This window comes from Oxyura jamaicensis, chromosome 11, assembly GCF_011077185.1.
Source record: "Oxyura jamaicensis isolate SHBP4307 breed ruddy duck chromosome 11, BPBGC_Ojam_1.0, whole genome shotgun sequence".
Classification (NCBI taxonomy): Eukaryota; Metazoa; Chordata; class Aves; order Anseriformes; family Anatidae; genus Oxyura; species Oxyura jamaicensis.
In genome coordinates, this window is record NC_048903.1 from 9,082,374 (window position 1) to 9,104,186 (window position 21,813).

Sequence of the window (21,813 nt, forward strand, 5' to 3'; positions counted from 1 at the left end):
AGTTGCAAAGCTACTTATTCCAGAGAGCAGCATCTAGTAGGTAAGAGGTCTCAGCCTAGGTGAGATACAGCAATTAAGGAAACAAATTTGAGAATACTTAACTCTTGTCTTAAAACTGTGAAATTATACTTTGAGGGCAGTATGTATATCCAGCAATAGGTAGCATCTTAAAGCACTTAAGTTGCTGTGACTTCAGGTGAAACTTGCTGCAAGCTAGAGATCTGCTTTAATTTTTTTTTTTTGAATCTGTGAACAGCTCTGATCATTTACATGTGTTGCTAAGTCACTTATCTCCTGAAACTTGAGCTGCGTGGTTTGAGTTTTACAGATTTATCAAGTGAAACAATTGGGCTAATATCACATTAATTTAATTATCTTTAATTTTAAATGGCTTGCTAGAGCACCTAACAAATGCAACATTTCCAAGACGTTTTAACTGATAGCTGCAGCTTTGTTGTACACTCTTGCCTTCACAGTGAGAAAACATCTTATTAGCACGAACAGCCCCTCAACGACTTTAAAAGAAAGTATCTTGTTTATACACTAACATTTGCATTGATTGCCTGACTGTTATTTTGGAGGTGAAAGAAAACAACAGAAGTGATGATTGGGGTGCTGATATAATTTTAGCATGTATACAGTTCTGCAAAGATCTTATCCCAACACATGTGACATCAATAGCTGATGGTGTGCTCAGGACACCCCTGGGACCCCTGCTCCCAGCCCCCCGTGGGGGTGCTGCCAGCCCCTGGCCAGCAGCAGCCTCAGAAGCACTGCATACAGCGAGGACCCGTGGGGTGTGTGGAACAAGCACCGGGCTGGAGATTCTGGCAGCAAGCTGTGTGTGGCAAGGGGGCACAATGTGGCACCCATCCTTCCATCGCAATTAACAGTAATACTAAAGTTCTCTATGGAAAATTAAAAATTCTGATTAACCAGGATCTGTCATCAGGCATTCAATTGTGCCATCATTGGCTGATATTTTAATGGTAATGACTAAATACACAGAAATATATCTAGATGAACCTAAGTGGTCTGAAGTGGCAGTGTCCCCTGTCTGACAGGAAGGTGCACTAAATATTTTAAGTATAACCTGACCCAGACATCGTTCCGCTAACAGAGGCATGCTGGAAAAAATAACAGAAGTGAAGGCACGGTGCACATGTAGGCACAGCCAAGAAAATAAAGGCAGGAAGGCTGTATAAGAAGGGTGGTTTATTGACATTCTCTTTGCATCATATGTATACATTAAATATTAATAGTATTATATGAATATTCATATCTCTTTAATATTCATTTGTACACTGAAGTTTACAGATGATCCCCTTAACTTTTGGTGCCAAATCCAGTGTTCAAAGGGTTATGCAGTCATTGTTGCTGCAAAACGTTTACATTTGTCTGCTGTAAAATAGGCTGAGTGGCACCAAAGTGTCGTGTTTAGTTTTAAAATGCCACAAATAACAGATTTATAGATTTTTCTAAATACATTATTTTAGCTTGACAGCATTAATCATTCATGCTTCCTTCTTTCATTTTTCTACCTGCAATGGATTATTGAAACGGAAAATAACAACGGGAAAGGCTACAAGCAGTATCAAAATGTCAAGTTTGTACTTACAGTTGTATGTGTGTAGACAGGGTCAAGAGCCTCAATTATTTGTATATGTACACAGTGGTACTACATGAAAGGTTATGTCACCTGCAGCTATTTTCTTGCAGATTTAAATAGGACTGATATTCAACTCCACAGTCAGCCACTGACATGGAACATAGAATTGTAAAATACTATGAACTCTTATGTCAGGACCTAAAATATGAACTGGGTGATTGCAAGGTGTAGCTGTGGGCAATCCTATGTATTGCAGTGTAAGTCCTTTAAATTACTTTGTGTTATCCCTGACCCATTCCTTTCTTCCTTTCATTTAAGCATAAGCCAGGAACAACATGGAAGTATTTTCCAGGGAGAAGAAAACCTTTACTATTGCCCAGTTTGGCAGTAAGTTTTTTTTTTTTTTTTTTTTTGAATGCTTCATATTTCTGTGCATCTACCCAGGTATCATAATTAAAAATAATAAAAAAAAAAAATCCAAGACAAGAGCATGCCTTGCATGTCAATGAAGTGGAAGTCTTATATCAAAGCTGACAGCAGCGTTATTTGGAGTAGGATGCGTGGTGAAGCTAATCAGTATATTTTCATGGTAGAGAGAGGAAGAGAGAAGCTAATCAGTAGATTTTTGCTGGTGGTTTACTTAAGTTATAGTTTGTTTGTTTTTTTTTTTTTAAAAAAAAAGGCATTAGTAATGGAGTTTTGTTGATCAAGCTCTTTATGGGTAATAGTCACTCTTTTGAAAGGTCAGCATAAGACCTACAGCACAGAAAGTCTTGTTTTTGAAGAAGTGATTGATATAAAGGTCCTCTATATCTTTAAAGCAACCCACTGAAATAGAAGTAATAATCATATATATTGATAGAGTTGTACATCAGTGATATATGACAGCATGAGGGACACAGCTATGGTTGTAAATTCAACTTTGGCACTTACATTTACAAATACTTGAGAGTAACTTACTGCTTCTGTATCTATAGACCTTAATGACAGGAAAAAATGTGATATTGAAGGCCTAGTAGTACAACTTTTTATGTACTATTAGTCTTGTATTGATTTATTTATAGATCATGATATAATTAGCACGGGGAAATAACTATCTTACCCAACAAGAACCTTGGTGTCTGTATTCAGGTAGCAAAAACCATATGTATATACATATATTGAATTAATAGAATTACGAACTTATTTTGACAAGTGCCATTCACTTAGTGGTCACACTAATGCATCTTGCCAATTTTAACAGAAATTCTGCTCATTTTAGCTTTTTATCAAATCTTAAAATACAGATTTCACTGTCTTAAAGTACATTGAAAGTAAATTAAGGCATTAGCTATTGCTGAATGAATATGTTTTTCAGAACTTACTACTAAATGCTGCCATGCATCCAAAAGTTTGACCCCTGCTTTCTAGGAGGAAAAATGTGTCTGTGTTGCCATTATGCATCTCTCTCTCTGTTTTTCAGATTTTGTCATTTTAGAGTCTTTTCCTGTTTTTAATCTCTAGAGTTATATTTTTCAATTTTAAGAGATAATTGATTTTAATGAGTGCTAAATGTTCTGCAGAAATTCTTCATATGCACAAGCATTCATATATCCACACACACAGGCATTCATGCCACAGAATTTAATACAAACTCCTGTGAAATAACTTTGAGCTACTTAACTGAAATAGCAACAATATGGAAATCTTGAGAGTTCTCACAAATACAGCAGTGGAAATAATGTGTGTAAGTCAGGGCCACTAATGGAGTGGAGTTCTAAAGTGTTAGGACCACAGTTGTGCATCTGTGGTGGGTAAGACATGAGGGAAAAACAGACAGTCAGTGACAAGGCTAAGAATTGGAGCTGTGGGTGTCTGTAGTCTCCATGCAATGAGGGTGCCTCCAACGTGTGAAGTTGCCCCTTGGTGCACCGGAGCAAACTCTGGGACTTGGCAGAGTGTGGGGTCCACTTCTGCATGGTGTTGGCCCCATTTGGGTGGGTCCTGTGATCATTATTGCTGATGGTTTGGCTGTCTCCACTCCTGCTCTGTGGAGAAAGAGATTTTTTTTTTTTTCTCCCCTCTGTGCCTTCTTTCATTTTCTCCCACCTTTTCTGCAAGAGCAGGTTCCATGATTCACATTAAAAATATTTTAATACTAGTGTGATATTGATTGACCATGAAGAAACTTACTCGTGATAGTCAATATACTCCAAGTAATAATATAAGTGAGTAATGTTTTACAGTCACTTTGAATCAGTCTCTTCTTCCAGCTCCAATCCATCCATATCCAGTTAGAGCACACTCCTCCAAGGCAAGTTACTCATGGGTTCATCCCAATTCACCTCTTTAGATCCTGTAAACAAATCCAATCACTGGCTGTTTAACATTTTTATTACATAAATTCCAGCATGTAATACAGCATTACTGGGTACTGCTAATAATGATGTGCATTTCAGATGTATTCGCATTTTGTCACAAACCCCCTTAAACCATATTTTAATAACTGTGTGTAAGATATAATTGGTAAGAAGCTTCACATTCAACGACCAGGAGGAATCTCTCTGTAGTGCTTTTTGCTGTTCCTGTCTTCTTCTAAAGTAACCACCAGACATTTCAGCTACTTCAAGGAAAAACAACCCATGTCTCCTGTGATAACCCAGACATGCAGACACGTTGATAAATAAGATACATTTACAATTCTTTTATTACTATATTCTATGACAAGATAAAATAAACATTATTTTGTGGAACATTACAGCTTATAACAAAGCTAAGCTACTGTCCAAAGATGCTGAAAAATTTCAGTTTAAATACACTTTATTTTCAGCTGGCTCATGGATGATTAGGGCATCCCAACACTTTGACAATTTTCATATAATACTCTGAAGAATTTCATGATTGCCTTTCATCTTACTGCTGCTGCCAGCTCAATACATCTGTTTTTTGTTGTTGTTGTTGTTGTTTTGTTGTTGTTGTTGTTGTTGTTGTTTTGTTGTTGTTTTTGTTTTTTTTTCCTAGTAAAAATTATACAAATCTATGGTTTTTACTCTTCCCATACCCAATAAATCCTCAAGATATTTCATACACATAACCCCCCCACCCCTCCCCCCAGAGTTCAATCAGCAAAACCTCAGATATATTTCACAGAAGAGGAGCAGAACATAAGGAAACATCACTTTGGTGAGATTTGAGTGATTTTTATTTATAAATATCTACCTGTATTTCTTGTACATAAACAAGAGTGAAAGACCAGGAAAAGGTTGGGTCATCAACCGGCATCTGTTTCTCTGCATGAGATGTCCCAAGAGAATAATATTTACTGAGCAAACATGAGTTACATGATGGACCATAATGTAGAGTTTTGAAATTATCTTGGCAGCTGTTCACCTGTTGAATAGCTTTGTGACTTTCTGAGGAATTATTTGCTTGATCCTATCAAGGCAGAAGAAAGAATTTTGATATATACAAAAAGCCATCTATGCTTTTCTCGTTAATAATCTCCTTTCACAATGTACTCATTTATGAAGCCTGACTTTACTGATGAGAAAGGACAGGCAGATCTTTGGCCTTAAGAGTTTCTCTGCATTCCTTTCAGAGGACTTTCTTTGGGTTAGATCGCTGATTTAGATTTTTTACTCTGCTCTGCTTATTCTCAAGAAAATTCCACTTCTCCCTCAGTCTCCCAGCAGCCTACCTGCCATGAGTCTGTCAATCCTTTTGTTTGAAGACAAGCAATACCTAAAATCCATGTGCTATATCCACCCCTTCCCCCATTGACCAATTCCCCCTCTGCTGGGGGCTTGCCCCAGTCCCTCTTCATAGTGGCTGTGATGGAAGGGCGAGCTGGGGTCCCTTTGTGGCACAGGGGATAAAAATCATTCCAAATTCAGCCTAAATATTCCTGAAAAGACAGAAATATCACCAAAGCTAATTTTCTTGGTTTCTTCTTTGCTCTCCTCCTTTCTAATTTTACTACATGTAGTGTAAATTTTTATGGGGAAAGGCTAGAAAAAGTAAATGCATTTTTTTAGTGTGCTACTGCCTGCCATTCCCTCTGTTTTGTTATCACACTTAGGAGTTTATTTTCATTTTAAGATTCTATTTACAGTCCTCTCTTTGAAAGAGTATGCGCCCTTTATCTCTGAATTACTTTTTATATATTTTGATTATTTGGGCAATAACGCTTTCCTTGTATGGGTCAGGATTTTATTATTATTATTATTATTATTTGGCATAATGAGAAGAAATGTAGTTCCTTGCAGCCTATCCCAGTAAGAAGCTTTTGCATTAAATTAGTAATATATTTTGAAGACAAAGAAAGAAAACAAATGAGCAAAACAGTTAAAAAGCAATCCCAAAATGGAAGCATCTGCTTCAGGGCTAAGGGCCAGCTACGTTATGCATTAAACTCCAACATACCTCCAAAAGGCATTCAGAAAGCAAAATATATCTTACTGGTTTGTGCTTTAAAGATTAAATTCAGATTAAATCCAGAAGATCGAAGCAAAGCTCCCAGCAGAGAGAGATTTTCTCTTTCAATCTGTAGCCTTGAAGCTGAGCTTTATAAAGTCCTCAGAGGTGATAATGAGTCCAAAAACCTCATGGATGTTGTTTTTGCAGGACCAGGGCCCTGAGATTGCACTTGAGGTGCTAGGAAGAACTTTTGGAAATGCATCAAAAAGCCTTTCTTTTCTGCCTAAATTGTGCTGTGGATCCAACCTGGTTTATACGCTAGTTTGGCATATTTGATTACTTAAAAATGAAATCTCTGTGTTAAATATTCTAAAATATTTATAATTTTGATAAATTGTTATGTTTTGTTCTATCTGCCATGAGTTAAGGTACACTATCATTCTTTGTTTCAAGCAAGTAACTGAAGTATTAGCAAGAATTTCTTTCCATTTTCTTACAACTCCCCAAGGTCTATAGTTTTCTTTGCAGAAACAGTTGCCATTAAATATGCTGTATGTCAATGCAGCAGTGAGGTGGTTAATTTTGACTGAATATTATGCTATATAACCACTTGGCATTTAACTTGAAAAATGACTTTCTGCTTCACCTGTCAGCAGCCCAGTTCTCATCAAATAAGTGAGTGAGAAAAATTTTTAAATTTCAATTTCCTGATGCTATTAGACACTACTTCTTCCATACTTAAACAGTTTAGCAGTGCATGTACATGTTTTGGTATTCATGCCATGCATCACACTACATGCTATTACAATAGCTTTTTTGTTTAAAGGGTAAAGAGATGCATGGATCTTTATCTTGGGGTTAGGAAAATGTATTGCAGGAACATGGCCAATCAGGTTTCTGAATAACTTTGTAACATAGTACCATAACCCTGATGCAGTGCAAGGAATGTAAAATACTAGGTGGCTATGACTCCATGGAAAGAAAGCATTCTAGATAAAGAAAGCGTGCACAGTCATCTGGCACTGCACTTCCACAGAAAAGCAGTGCCTTGTGGAGTATTAATCTATTTTATACCTTCTTCTGCCAGATATGTATTTCTTATAAATCATGCAAAATATTTGTTTGTATTTTCAGTATATTTTGGAGATTAAAACTGTTGTCATTTTGTGTTAATGGTTATTTTTCCTTCCTTTCTATTTCAAACAAAAGATCAGTTTTCCCTCATGGTAAATATATCACCAAACAGCAGGAAAACTTCATTGATAGAGGGAAGGCACAAATCAAAGAGATTTTCCCATTTCATTTTTATTTATTGTATTACTTTGCACAGTTTTCACTTTACCAACAGCAAGTCTGGAGACATTTTACTTGGGTGGAAAAATGTATCATCTCTACTATGTTTCCCTTTTTTCTCTGACATTAGTTTTTATTGCATGTTATAATGTGTATAAATCCATAGTGTTATAGTAGCAAACATCAAACATCATTTGAAATAATAGTTTGGTGTAAATATGAGCTAGTATCACTAAAATCATTATTGTTTGTTCATTTATATGGTTAGTCTTGGCAATTGACTCAGTGCTGTGGGTTACAAACAGTATGGACAGTTTCAATCTGCAGCATTTACTGTCTTAAAAATAGATATACAGAAAACAGGTGGTACTTAGGGATCAGCTGTGAAAAGTACACTCTTTTTTTCTTTTCTTTTCTTTTCTTTTCTTTTCTTTTCTTTTCTTTTCTTTTCTTTTCTTTTCTTTTCTTTTCTTTTCTTTTCTTTTCTTTCTTTTTTATTTTTTTTTTTAAGGTGGTTATATAGTTAAAACATAAAAATGAAAAATAAGGCAGTCAATAGGTAAATTCTACTACTTTTGAGAAAGTAGTGAGTTATGGTTTGGATTAACCTGCCTAGTATTTCCATTTTACTGTAGTGTAACTTTTGTGTTACTGAAATGAAGAAAGTTGCATCATTTACGCTTTGCTCTCCTAGGCCAAGAAGTGTGGAAAGTCATTTTCAGCAGCCTTTGCTGCATAAAAAAGGGCATGTTTTACTACACTGCAAGAAATAAGAATTTCTTCTGTTCTGTGTGTGACTTTACACACCTATGTTTTATAGGGTCTACTCATGAGCAGAACGTGGGGTTTGCAGGATGTCACCTCCTCCTGACAGTTACCTTTGCTACTGACTGTGATCAGATATCATACTTGTCTGGTGGTTCATGCTCTTCAGTCCTCAAGGGAAGAGTATGAGGTCCACAACCAGCCTCCACAGAAGATGAGCTACCATTAAATGGTGAGTGGGCTGACAGTTGCATCTTCCTGTGTCAGCTGGGTGCTAAAAGGCTGATAGGTTTGCGAAGCTGTTGGATGGTGGATTGTGGATTCCACTTTCAGCCTGCAAGGAGGTAGGGGTCTGTCAGCACTGGACACTGTTTGGTTCCTAAGGAGTCCATTTGGCGGTGACCACTCAGAGAGCACAAGCAACAAGGATAAATGGATCCACTTCAGATCAAGCCCTACCTGGGCTGAATAGGACTGTTCAAGGCTGAGCAGTGGGAGCAAAAATCTAAAGGAACAAGGTGAAAAAATCACTGAGCTATCCCTGGCCATGGAGAAGTGTCAGCACAGCGTTGTGCCCAAGCCAAGCAGCTCTGCTGGGAGGCCTGAGCACAGGCTTCACGTGGCCCAAGGCTTGGCCAGGCCCTGCCTGGACTCAGCCCTTTATTCCCAGGGGCTGCCGAGCTCTCCAAAATAGTGTTGCATGTACAAACATGTCCTGAGGAGGCCTGTGGAGGGATGTTAATGGCTATAAGACTTGTCAAAGTCTAATTAGTTACTCACAGAAGAGAGATTTCAATTTTTTGGCTGAATCTTTTTGTTTGGAAGGATCCCAAACCCCTGCTTCCTGGGAGTCTGCCTTAGCTGTTAAATCCACAAAGGGCTGCTCCATGGGATGACAGATTTTATTTTTAAGGCTTTTTTTATTATTCTGCTTTACAGTGGGATTTTTTTTCAAGGTTAAATAAATGATAATTAGAGTTGTGGTTGTTCTAACGCAATCAGTTGTATGGGATATTTCCTCGCTGACCTCCCTTATGGCAGTACCAAGGGGAGTGAGTTCATATATCACTGCAGAAAGCTTGCTGAGTCCCCTTGAAGTGTTATGAAAATCGCTGTGCAAAGCTATTTTCTATCTGAAAGACACAGTCCATACAAAAGGTGAGAGACAACAGGTAAGGAGTTCCCTGTACAGATGCATGGCAGTTGGGGCAACACAGGGGCTGTACGTTGGTATCTGTATGTCTGGTGAGAATATCAGACACTTTAGCCACCCCTGACTTCTCCTGCCCTCAGGCCATGGATAAGCAAATTTTGATAAAGAAGATCACAAAAATCCTTATGCAAAATCCCAGGCACAAAATGCTGGTATTGAATTTCACTTTTTTAATGTGTTGTAACTATTTGAAACCACAAGACTACCACTTCTGGTATTTTCACCCAGTGCATGCTGCTGTCTGGAGTCCCAGAGCCTCACTGTGTAGATAAGGCATACCACGGGGTCAAGCTCCACAGAGATAGTGTCATGCATGGAGCCAGCTCACACAGGAACCTGTGATGAGTGAGTGGTCTGTTGTATGGGGTTTGTTTGTCACAAGCAGGCCTGTCCAATTCCTGACTACCAGCTGGAAGGAAAATGGTTACAACTGCTCTGATTCCCCCACAAGGTGATAAAATAAGGAGAGAGACCATATCTCCTAATTCTGCTGTTTGGTAACATCTCATCCTTCACACACTTCTTTAATCATTGGAGGGTATTTGCAAATATTTAGAAATGCTTTCTCTTCCTTCAGGAATTTTTATATTGGGTTTTATAAAAGGTTTATAATAGAACAAATAACAGTTTAGATGAAATTCTGGGAATTCTTCTGTGGTGCACTTCTGCATGATAATTGTTATGAGATTGCTTCCCCACTGCTTGCTTAATGCAGCTGTCCAAGTTTTGTATTTACTGGGAATCCAATTTGTTTTAAGAAATTAACAAAACAAATACTTAAGTACTGTGCTGAACATATCGTAAAGTTTTTATTCATTTTGGTGAGAAGGAAAAAAACTTTATAGTGCTCATGGAACAGCCTTTGAAGCCACATTTATGAAATTGAGTTCCTACCAAAATAATTTGCTCATGTTAATACAGATGCCGTATGGCATTGCAACAATTATTTATATATATTTTTTTTCCCTCCAAACTGTGTCAAACTTTGCTGTGGCTGTGGTCTAATACCTATGCAGAGCTGGCTGCTTGATCATGGCACTGGTGTTTCTGATCTACAAGGATGCTGCTAGGAATGGTGTGGCCCTCATATATGGCTGCAATATTTGTATGCTCCTCAAAGGAAGGAGTGCTCTAATGCTCACAGGTCCTCCCATCCTCTTCAGTAGCCCAGTGCAGGAGAATTTCTGTGCTTTTCAGGGGCACTGGTAATGCCTGTGATCTGTCACTGTGGAATTGCTCCTCTGAATGTCCTTTACTTAAATGCACAGGGAAACAAATAGATCTCTTTTCGTGTCTGGTCATGGGAGCATTGTGCATCCTGTACTGCGCTTTGCAGCTCGTTTCACCTTCCCAGTGCAGCCTCTGCAAAATTTCCTTCCTCTGACTTAGTTGTGACCTCTCTAACTGGGAGCCACTCCCATCCCCTCTGGCAGTGCCAGGACCTGCTGCACTGGGTAGGGACTTTGCTCTCCACCTCCCTCGTCTCAAAACAGTGGAGATTTTTGTCTTTTCCCCAAATGGTGCCCTGCAGACCCTCTACTACCAAGTTCTGACCTCTACAACATGTTCAGCTGAACATGTATGTTCAGCTGCTGCTATTTTTCCCAGATATCTGCTATTATTTTGTAAGACTGTGCCTCTTATCTCATTCCTGGCAGTATTTGTAACATACATTGCACATGAAATACACAATACACTTGTATCTACGAGTTTGCTTGTTGTTCCTGCTTTTTTTTTTCTTTTCTTTTAAAGGAGAACAGAAATTTGATAACTGTGAAACTCAGAGTGGAAGGGTAATATCTGATGGCTACAATTTTCCAAAACTGGGGCTTCAAAATCTTTCTTCATCTGGTTGACGAGTATTTGATTTCAGAATACATGAATTTCAGATAATTTCTCTGCCTGTCCATTAACCATTCAGATTGAAAGAGCCAAAACGTCTGTGTTTTAAAGCTGAAGTTTATATGTTTGTTTATACCAAATTGCTTATACGTGTCAGTTATGTAAGCATTTGCAAGGTTTGATCCATCTCCTTTGAGAAACTTGTAGTACAAAAGTTTCCTCCTGTAACAGTGACAGTGATGTTATCAATCCCTTTATAGGGCTGCTGAATAATTGTCGTGCTACATTGTGTGTTGGATGCTAACAGCAGGAAGCATTATTTTAAAAGATTTAAATTAGCAGGTTTTATTTACCACACTAGTATTCTCACAAGGCATCTCACTTCTATCTAAGAGTTTTAAATTATCGTCTTTTATTTATCACAATGGTATGTTCCTGACTTATTGCACTTGCTTGTATGTTATTTACTCAGACCAATATGGCATAAAAATAGCTGTGTAATATAGTGAGCTCAAAAACACTCGTGAATTTTCCAGAAGCAGAGGAAAAATTGAAACCAGTTGAAAATATAGATTGATAACCTATAGATAACCTATATAGAATATAGGTTGACTTTTTTTGATATTTTGAGACTACTTTTGACTGCATATGCTATTGTAAGTAATCAGGACAAGAGGACCTAATTTAAGTGCTTTGCCAGTGCTTAGGAAAGCAGGTTTTGAATGAAATCCTAAAATTTAAGTCTACCATAGCTGTCTAAGTCTCTAGGTTAAAGCTATTCCAGTTGCAAGACAAGCTGGTAGGAGTTTTTGAGTTTTGTGTCAGTCAGTAGATTGTTCTCTAGATGTCACTTCAGTTAAATCCCTATGCAAACATAAATAAATAAATTAAAAGCAAGCATCTTGTTTTAGTTTTTCTTGCTAAACTGTAACTGCTTCACTTTTTTCTTGCAGAAACATCAAAAGGAATTCAAGCTTACTTGGTCATACTCTGGACATCACATTTTTATAGGAACAAAGGAAGATATGGTATGCCCTTCACATATGATCATATTGAAAATTTACTAGGTACGTTTCAACATCCTTGAATTAATAGGCAGATTTTAGGACTCCCGTATGTAGTACAGTAGTAGTAAAGGCCAGCTGATATTTTGAAGAAATATTCCAAATAAAAATATCATTTCATTGCAAGGGGAAGCAGAACCTCCAGGAACATATCTTCATTTTTGGTAGTTTAGTCCACAGTAACAAAAACCACATTGTACCAATCAGATATTTAATGAGCCTCTAACTCCATTTCTACCTTATCCCAAAGGTATAGCAAATACTGCTGCTTTTTTAAAATATCAAGAAAACATCATTTGCTCTAAAATGTCCCTAAAAGCAGGTCTAAATTGCCAATAAAGGCTAGGTAATTGTATCAGCATGGATCAGAAAGCATTTCTCAGAACTGATGAAATAGTTTGCAGTATTGCAGAGCCTGAATGATGCTCTCTGTACATTACACTGGAAATATCAGAGACTGGTCTCAGTTTAATTTGTTCACTACTGTGTATTTTGGATTCTCAGAAAATATTTCTCACTAATGTCATTCTATTTTTCTTTAAATGTAATTTGTTTAGGGAAAGGCAGATGATTTCTGCAATCTAGGGCTCACTTAGCAGAACTTTTTGTTTGTTTGTCAATTATGGAATACTGTTTTTCCAATAAAATTACACATTTGAAAATTCTCTAAAGCTTGTATTTACTTATTGTGTTCAAGATTTAAAACATTTGAAATTTACAAAATAATAATTCACAAGGTTGTTGCCCAGCTTATCAGTTCTGCCTCAGTAGCTATACAACCATTTGACAACCAAACACACATACAGTATAAATATTTAAGAAAATGTAAATTCCATTAAGTTGCAGTGTGATAGATGCAGTAGTAGGTACTTATCTTTGAAATATTAAACTCTAGACATTTATATCCATACAAAAAAAAAAGGGTTTCCTGCCATTTGATGAGAATTATGTGCCTGGCACTAATAAAATATTAAACTCCAATTTAAAAGATAAGTATCTTACCCACTTTTTTCATAATAAAACATTTTACAGTGCATATGAGAGCTAATGTGCATCAGAATTTCCATACAATACTGTATTTACAAACTTTTATGAAAGTTTTGTGTCTTCATTTATTAGTTGCTGCCTCTATTTAAGCACTTATTATTTCATTTAACAACACTGTGTGTTTCAATAATGCATGATAGAAGGTGTACAAACAGGCTTTATTTTTTGTAGCAGTTTTCTTTTTGTTACAGGCGGCTGCTGCTAGTTAATTAAATGTAGATAGCCCCTGAAAATTGCATTATCCTTTTCTGTCCCTATTATATAAATTCATGTCAAATTGATGCAATGTTTCATGTTTAAAATAATAGATACATGTGTTAAAAATCACAGCCTGCAGTTTTCTTATTTGACAGTGCATTATTTTCAACTGGAAATGTCAGTTTCTAACCTTCTGCCAAGAATATTTTGTAAAGACCAGTAAGTATTAACTGTTAGTTATCAAATGTAGTGTCTTTTGAAATTTGAACAATAGTATATGTGGAGAAAAAGTCATAATGTATAGTGTTTCTATTTCAAAAATAAGATCATAAAATGAAATGATCAACAGATGGTTACGACTAAAAGGAAAAGAAGTTCCCGTGAATGAAGGAAAGTCACCTTTTCCTGCAGATACATTTTAGACTGTCACTCACTGAGTTTTCAGCAAGTGGATCATATTGCCTTTTCTTTTTCAACTCCTTATATAAAATGGGGAGTGGTTTTTATACTCATTTTTTAAATATATTTTTTAATCTCATGTACCCTTCCATTAAATATGAAAACTGCAAAAGCATTAATACATTGTCAGTATTCTAGCAAAGTCTCTGATCTCCCAGCTTTGCTTAACTACCTTCTTTTTTTTTTTTTTTTTTTTTTAAATTTACAAAAATATTTCATTATACTCTTTTCTATGGCTTTTTGCATTGTGATCAATGTCAGTAGACAACTCAGTCTTTTTTTTTAATTACTGAACTGGGTGATTAGAGTTAATAAGCTATGTGATGTAAATACTGCCATTTCAAATAAACAAGAAAACACTTAGAAACCAAAACAAAGCCTTTCACTGAACTTAGGCACAGCATACTCCAAGAGAGATGTGGTACAAGTGATTTAGCATATTACTTGCTGTATAGAAGGATGTACCTTGTTACTTTAAACAGCAAGAAACAGTAGCAGGTTTTCATTTTTTGAAATATTCTTTTAAAAGGTGCAGCTTTAAAACTACCATATTTTCAGATCACAACGGTCTCATACTTATTCTTTCCACTTTCCAACCAAAGAGACATTTGTGCTCTCATAAAAATACTTTATAAACAGGCAGCTTTAGTTTTCACTTTTCTTCTGTTAAGGATAGCCTCCATCCTTTCAAAGCCTGTAGATTTACACAAAGCCATCGGCTGATCCTAAAAACAGTGTTACAGAACAGAAAGCCTTTCTTTTTATAGGTAGTTTATAACATTTAAGATAGGTAATGTAAACTTGGATTTTCAATCTTAGAATCACAGGATATCCAAAGTTGGAAGGGACTCACAAGGATCATCAAGTCTGACTCCTGAAATTTTGGGCTAAGGATTAAGAAATACTTTACTTCTTTTAAAAAAGAACAGCAGGTAAGTAATTGTATAAAAAGGAAATTTGTTCCCAAGTTATGGATCCTTATACCTACAAATTTTGTTCATACAGACGACAAGTTGCATACACATATGTACTTGTCCATCAGTAATAACTTTACTGGCTTGCTTTCACATTGGAATTTCACATTTTATTTTGAGTAAGCATTTGTTATTTGTGAGAGAGATGCATTTATTTTTTTTTAATTTAAAATGAACTTTTCATTAATGTCTTTATATGCTTGTTGTTCATCTTTTCAAAAGGTGCCTGTTAATGTTACGGTGTTTTTGTAAACTCTTTAAAAAATGATTAAAAAAAAACGTTACAATCACAAAGCTGGGAAAGTGGTGCCTAATTACGGCCAGGATAAACTGCACTTAATACCTATCTGTTGTCAACAAAGCAATTTGCTAGATGATGTCTTTAAATCCTTTCCTCAAATTGTTTTCCATACAAAGTATTGTAAATGATTATATTTAAGAGTCCATTCAAAAGAGCTGATGAGTTTTACCTTCGGAGGGGAAAAAAAAAAAAAAAAAAAAAAAAAAAAAAAAAAATCAATTAAAGAGCGAAATCCATGTTCCTGTGTTCAGGATCTGTTCATGCTTTTTTCACAGTGAGGTCCCCGTGACCACACTTTGCCAGTCCCTAACAGCACAATGCCTGGCAAGTGGTGTGCAGTAGCCATCTGCGCCTTTTTATTAGCGAGGCTGCCCAATGCTATGACAAGGTTACGGGGCCATTGCCCCAGGGCACTGCTCTCCCCCTGCTCGTAGTGCGGCTTCACTGCTCCATCACCTGCCCTTACAGACAGGGCCATCAGCACTGGCGTGCTGGGTGAAGGCCCTTGCCTTGTCAGCTCCGGGCTCTGTAATGGGTGCAAGGATGTGGTGGGAGAGCCAGGGGCACTGCAGCGTCTGGGCCAAAAAGGTACCCTGACCATTGGTGTTTCTTCCCAAAGACTGGATTTCTTCAGGGCTCCCACTTCAGTCTCAAGATGGGGGAAATTTTCATCTCTACCCTTCTTAAATCTTTCTGCTGTGAGAGATCTCAAGTCAAATGTGTTTCTGCACACTTTTCCTGAGAAGGCAAATTTACATATGCATTAGGTTCATTTTATCAGAATACACACACAGCAAAGACACATCTCACTGACAATGTGCTGTCTAATGGATAACTCCATACAAAACACAAGCTTGAAAGGATAATAGGAGGAGGAATAGGATTAAGAGTCTGTACATAAGTGACATCATGTTTTGTGAAGATGAACTGCAGGAATGTCTTGCCCTACTTCATATTTTTGGATTATTCAGAGATCCAACAAGTATTTTGCAAGTGTACGAAATAATAATGTACAGCATTGCCATGTACAGAAACTACCAGGACAAAGTTTGTCTTCACTTGGAATTGTTATATGCTGTATTTAATAATGAGATAATAAAGGAAAAAAGAAAAAAGGTGACTTGGAGTGACTTGGATCTTACCTATTGAAAACTTAGATTTTTTGGTACTGAATCTCCACTGGATTTATTCCTGCTGAGATCCAGACAGTGCAGTGCCATGTTTTTGTTTTTCAAAGGATGACAGAAATGTTTAAATATTGTGTTTTAATTTTTTCTCTCTGCGGATGTGGGGGAGGACTTGCACTGTATCTGAGAGGACCACAATGGTCCTGGCTGACATCCTGCCCTTGGCTGGCCTGAAGAAAGCCTGTGCAGCTTTAGCTGTGATGGACACTTGTCAATATTTAGGACATCAGTGACTAAGAGATGTGGAAGATTTTAGATGCTGTAGAGTTACATACTAACACTCCTGTGAGAGGTATGCATGAATACTGATCACTGTCCTTCCCATTGCACTGCACAGGTCTCTGTTTCCTGATTGCAAGGATTGTTAATATCTAAAATCTATGCAGCTCTGACCCAAGTGGCATAGTTCCCTCTGTAGGTCCATGGGAAAAAGAACAATTAAAAAGGAAAAGTATAAATATAATGCAGTGGTACTTCTCAGAGATGACAGATTGCTTCTGGGACTTAGCATTATCCAGGGCTGGAGAGAGGCAACACCACCTCCAAAGCAAAGAGCTACAACCCTAAAAAGTTTGTAGTATTGTATTCAGTTACTTTTTCAGATTTCTTTCTATGTCTGACCAGGGTGGCATTTAAAATAGTCTGTTTTTGTGATTATGGTGTTTTTGTGATGATAGTTTATTTTGTTTTGTTTTCGTTGATTTTGCTTTTCTGAAGGGATATTCCACCCACCTGCTGCCAAAGTCTACAAAATGAAAATTTCTGACTAATTTTACATAGACTACATGGGCTACACCTTTGTTGTTCCTTCCTGCCAGCTGTGAGTGAAAATTCTTGTAGAAATGCACTCCAGTACAGTTTTACCATGGGAGTGAGAAATCACTTGGAGTCTGTCTCTGCTAGTTTGGTAATGTCTCAGTGCAGTAGCATGTATCTTTAAACACCCACCCCAGGTTTCACCTCTTTAAAATGGGACAGTAATAATACTGTCTTTGTACTTTTCAAGGAGATTCTTTTAAGAATCTGTTAATAAACGTCAGTGATGTACTGTAGAGGTCCTCTAAGGAGTACCCTGTTGAAGGCCATGATGAATTATTGACTCTCTTCCTGACCCACTCTGTAGTACATGTGCACACCCCTGAAAATCCCATAGAAACAAGGTGCTGGCACTGTAGTTTTGAAGTGAAATGGCATTGTTTATGAACATATAAGCACTTGGGTACTCAGGTATCTCTATATATCTCGGTGTATATACATATATATAGGTCACCCCTTCTATATATACCTATAGGGATGACCTGGTTTTCATGAGAAATTGGGCTTGGCTTGTACTTAGCAGGCACATATTGGCAATTACACACCCAGCTTTACAGACTGGCAGAAGTGGGGACCTGCCCCCCAAAAGAGCTAAAATGAGGCTGGAGTATCAGCTATGGATGCTGTACAAAGCTCCTTTAGGAGTTTGAGAGGTTTCCAAGACTAGGCAAGGGCCATGTTAGCAAAATACTCCACACACCTCACCACCAAGGGAGCTGGGGGAGAGCCAGCAGAGATGACTGGTGTTGCTCATGTCAACAAGTGCATGCTGGAAACTATTGGCACTATTGCTATGTGCACATGGATTTGATTAGGACTTACTGTTTTCTAGTGGGGGGAAGCAATAGCATAGCAGACAGCCCTGCAGCTTGCTTCAGGATGGGACTTAACATTATCATCGGCATGTCTTCATATGAGATCTAATTTCATATTTGTCATCAACAGCTTATGCGAGTGTATAACACCTCTCTAGATCAGCTGTGTAAGTGCCTATGTGCTGGTTTACAAGAAGAGCAGAACAAAACTTTTAGTTTTAATCCTTTGTTATCTTTGTGTGTGTGAAAAACAAAGAAACAGTAGTGCTAAAATATTTTTAAATTCTTATTGGCTGAACAAAGTTACTCACAGAGAGGAAGAAATAATAAAACCATCCAGAAAATCTTGAGTGTTTCACCCCAGTGTTTTCCAAGTTTGACATTTCACTGTTTTTATTTATGAATAAATAAATAAATGTGTTTCATCCTGATGTTTTTGAAACAGAAACATAGTTTTATTTCACTTGTCTTTGTTCTGAATTTTCGATTTCATTTTTAGTCTTGATTTTATCATTTACTTTTAATCTAAATGAAAATATGGCTTGAAACAAGAAAATGTCTTCATCCTCAAAAGATAGATATCTTTTCTAGTCTTCCAGTGTACCAATAGTTTTGGGAGAAAAGATTGTCTTCACTTGGTTGCAGTTCATTTTATTGTTCTAGATCTGTCATGGACCAAAAAATCTCTCGTTTACAAGCAAAGACCTGACCTGTGACAACTCAAGGCTCCTCAATCACTATGCAAAGTTAAATTTTGCTGGGTAAGGATGTCAGTCCAGGGTTAACCTTGGTCATACCACTCCTGTAGGAGGGAGGGGATGGGGAGGAGTTGAAGATGGGATGGAGATGCGTGAAGAATGAGGACAGCAGCATGGGCTGTCCTCACAGTGGCTAGAGATAGAAAAGAGAAGGTGATGGTGACAACATGTACTCTTCCCTGTGTATACTCTTGCCATAAGACCTAGGATGCTACCGCCCAGGCTGCTGCCACCAGCATCAGCATTTGCTGGCACCTGTACTTCTGTGTTGAGTTTTGAAGGGGATATATCCACTGTGCCTCTCCTCAGATACGGCCTTGTTTTGTAGTGCTGGTGTTACCTACATTCCTTTATAATATATTTTTAAAGCCTGTATGTGGCTTCACCTTGGTCTCCCTGCAGCCAAGAGGCAGTACTCAGGGGAGAGCTTCCTCCTCACTGTCTGAATTGTTTATTGAAAACAGAAATAGTTCATAGGAGGAATCACAATCACATTGGATAAAGTGTGTGTGGGGGGTAAGGGGGATTGATATGTAGTTTCTGATTGTTTGAGATACTTGCATGTGACAGGCTGTCCTTGCTGGCTTGGCCTGTACAGGAAATCAGTTAGGCACTTATGGTTGCTCTTGCCTTGGAAAAGATGTCAAAATGATTGTAGCCTATTAGAGACAGCCTAATATACTTAAGGTTAACTTACACATTGCTGATGAGTATAAGGATTTCCATAATTGTTTGGCAAGTATCTTCTCTATTTATATAGCCAACTATTAATATTCATAGCATTCACCAGATTATTCAGCTAAAACCCGCATCCAATCAGTCATTGATACAGTCTATCAAATATCCCAGTCATCCTGTAGTCATTACAATATCTTTTTTCCTTTGTAGACGTTTGGGATGGCTCAATTTCTCTAATCTTGTAGCATTTCCTCTGTCTTTAGAGGGGAATTTGTAATTGTTGAATTATTCTTGGCCATCCTTCATTTGGAATTTATGTTGTAATTTCAGCAGAAGCCAGACCTTGTACGGCAGTTTTCATCTTTTTCAAACCTGCTCCTATTTCTTGAAATGCTGGAGGGTTTCCAATTATTCCTTCTGGTCGCTTTGGATGTGAATTGTAACAGATCATCCCAGAGTCGTGGTTCAACATTGTTAAGCTTATCAATATAAATATAATGTTAAACCCTTTTTAAATAATTGGGGCTAGGTGTGAAAATGTGACCAATTTATGGATAAATTGGTCCTACACTTCTCTTTTTCCCTTTATCAGAAAGAATCTCATCATGAACGGGTATCAGACTGTTCCTTGTCAGGGCTTCTATACCTGTTAACAGTTGATTAGGTCATTATATCACTTTTCAATACCTGCTTAACCCGATGCCAGTCAACTCTGCAAACAAAATTCATTAAGGTAAACAGAAGTCTGCAAGCTGGAATTGCAAGGCAAAAAAAGAAGAGGTTTGATACATCGGCTACCATAGTATGGGACAGTGAAGTCTTATATATCCAAACATTGGAGGAGCACTCACTCAATCGTAAGTAAAACTGAAAATGAGGAATGAGGTAACAAGAAGAGGGGTCTTCTGCCCACTCTTTTATGCATGTCTCTGCATAAAAAGAATTTCTTTGCCAGCTACATGTGCATGGAGTAGGGCAACCCATGTTGACCAAAGTAACTCTTGGAGAGAGCTTGCATGGTCATGGGGCAATGCTGTGGTCCGCAGGTCAGTGTGCTGTGCTGGAGAACAGGCTGCATGCTGGGCAGCAGCTGGTGGATGGGGTTCCAGGGCTTTGGTGGAGGCATACAAACTGAGCCAGAGGGCGCAGCTGAGGAAGGAGCAGGAGAGGAATTTACCTCGTGGCTGACATTTTGAGAAATACTACAAGTAACAGCCAACTGATTCTGGGGGATTGGAGCAGGAGAAATTTTGTATTCAAACACATAGTTTCTGGATTTCTTTAGTAAGTGTACTTAAAGAGTGAGACAAGTGCATTGAAAACTTCTTTTCATATTCATCCAGTACCTGTTTTGGATTTGTCATTTAAGGCAGTTAACTGTCTTCAAAAGAAAGTGTTTTATTTCTGTACTCTGCTCTTTTGATTTAGTATGTAAAAAGAATGCCATTTTAACATTAACAAATAAAATCTTGATTGTGAAAGAGACAGGGTCCCCACTTACTAAATTAGCAAACCCACATGAAAGGACAGTGTAGAATACTATAATACAAATGCTACCTCTTACACCAGAATCACAACAGTAATTTGTCCCTTGCTGGAATATACCCCTTTTGGTACCTCCCTTGATACCCTTGAAAAAGATAGAATGGGGATTAAATATGCCTTGATTCAATAACTATAGAAATATATCAAATAATGCATATTCACATAGTTCTTGTTCTTTTAGACTCTTGCTGCTAACAGCTTAGAATGTTTTAACGAATTGTGCTGAAAGGCATCATTACCTGCTCCCTAATACTAGTCTTTTTGGTCAAGAAAGAGGATTCTTTGGAAATCTGAGCACTATTGTTTTGGTGTTTATGGCAAAATTCGAGACCATAGTTCTACAAGAGCAGAATGTTTCTTTGCATAGCTTTATTTATATAAGTAATCCCATGCCTAAACTCTTTCGTCATCACCATTGTACATGTTTCATATACACCTAAGCCCAGGGGCACAGTTTCAAATTCAGGTTTTCATACCGGGTTAGATATTTGGCCCATGTAGTTTAAGAAAACAAAGATTATGCTGATATGCATTTAATAGCAATATAAAAATAAAACCCAATAAAAATAATGAAAATTATATTTCTATTGGGAGAACATAAAAGTCATAATGGTACAAATGGGCTTTGGATAATTGATAATACTGATGCAGAAAATTATTTTCAGTTCCCTTTCCTTTGCAGTAAAATACAGCTGCATTTAAAGAGGGGAAAAGATTTTTTTTTTTTCTTCCAATGGTGAAGAATAAGAGGGCTTTGACCAGCTGAGGAAACTGAGGAAACCTCAAAGCCATGTTGAAAATTAACATGTAAATTTGCTGCATTAGCATCCAGAGTGACAGTCTGTCTGGTTCCA

At 37.5% G+C, this 21,813-nt stretch overlaps 1 protein-coding gene across 1 annotated transcript in view; it reads right to left on the minus strand.

Annotated features, from left to right (window-relative positions):
• Window positions 1-3,696: 3,696 nt before the first annotated feature.
• Window positions 3,697-21,813, minus strand: part of TSHZ3 (teashirt zinc finger homeobox 3) — a 258,591-nt gene continuing 240,474 nt past the window's right edge. The window contains exon 3 of the transcript XR_004753846.1: window positions 3,697-3,944. The gene's annotated coding sequence lies outside the window, so the exon portion shown is untranslated. The remainder of the gene's footprint in view (window positions 3,945-21,813) is intronic.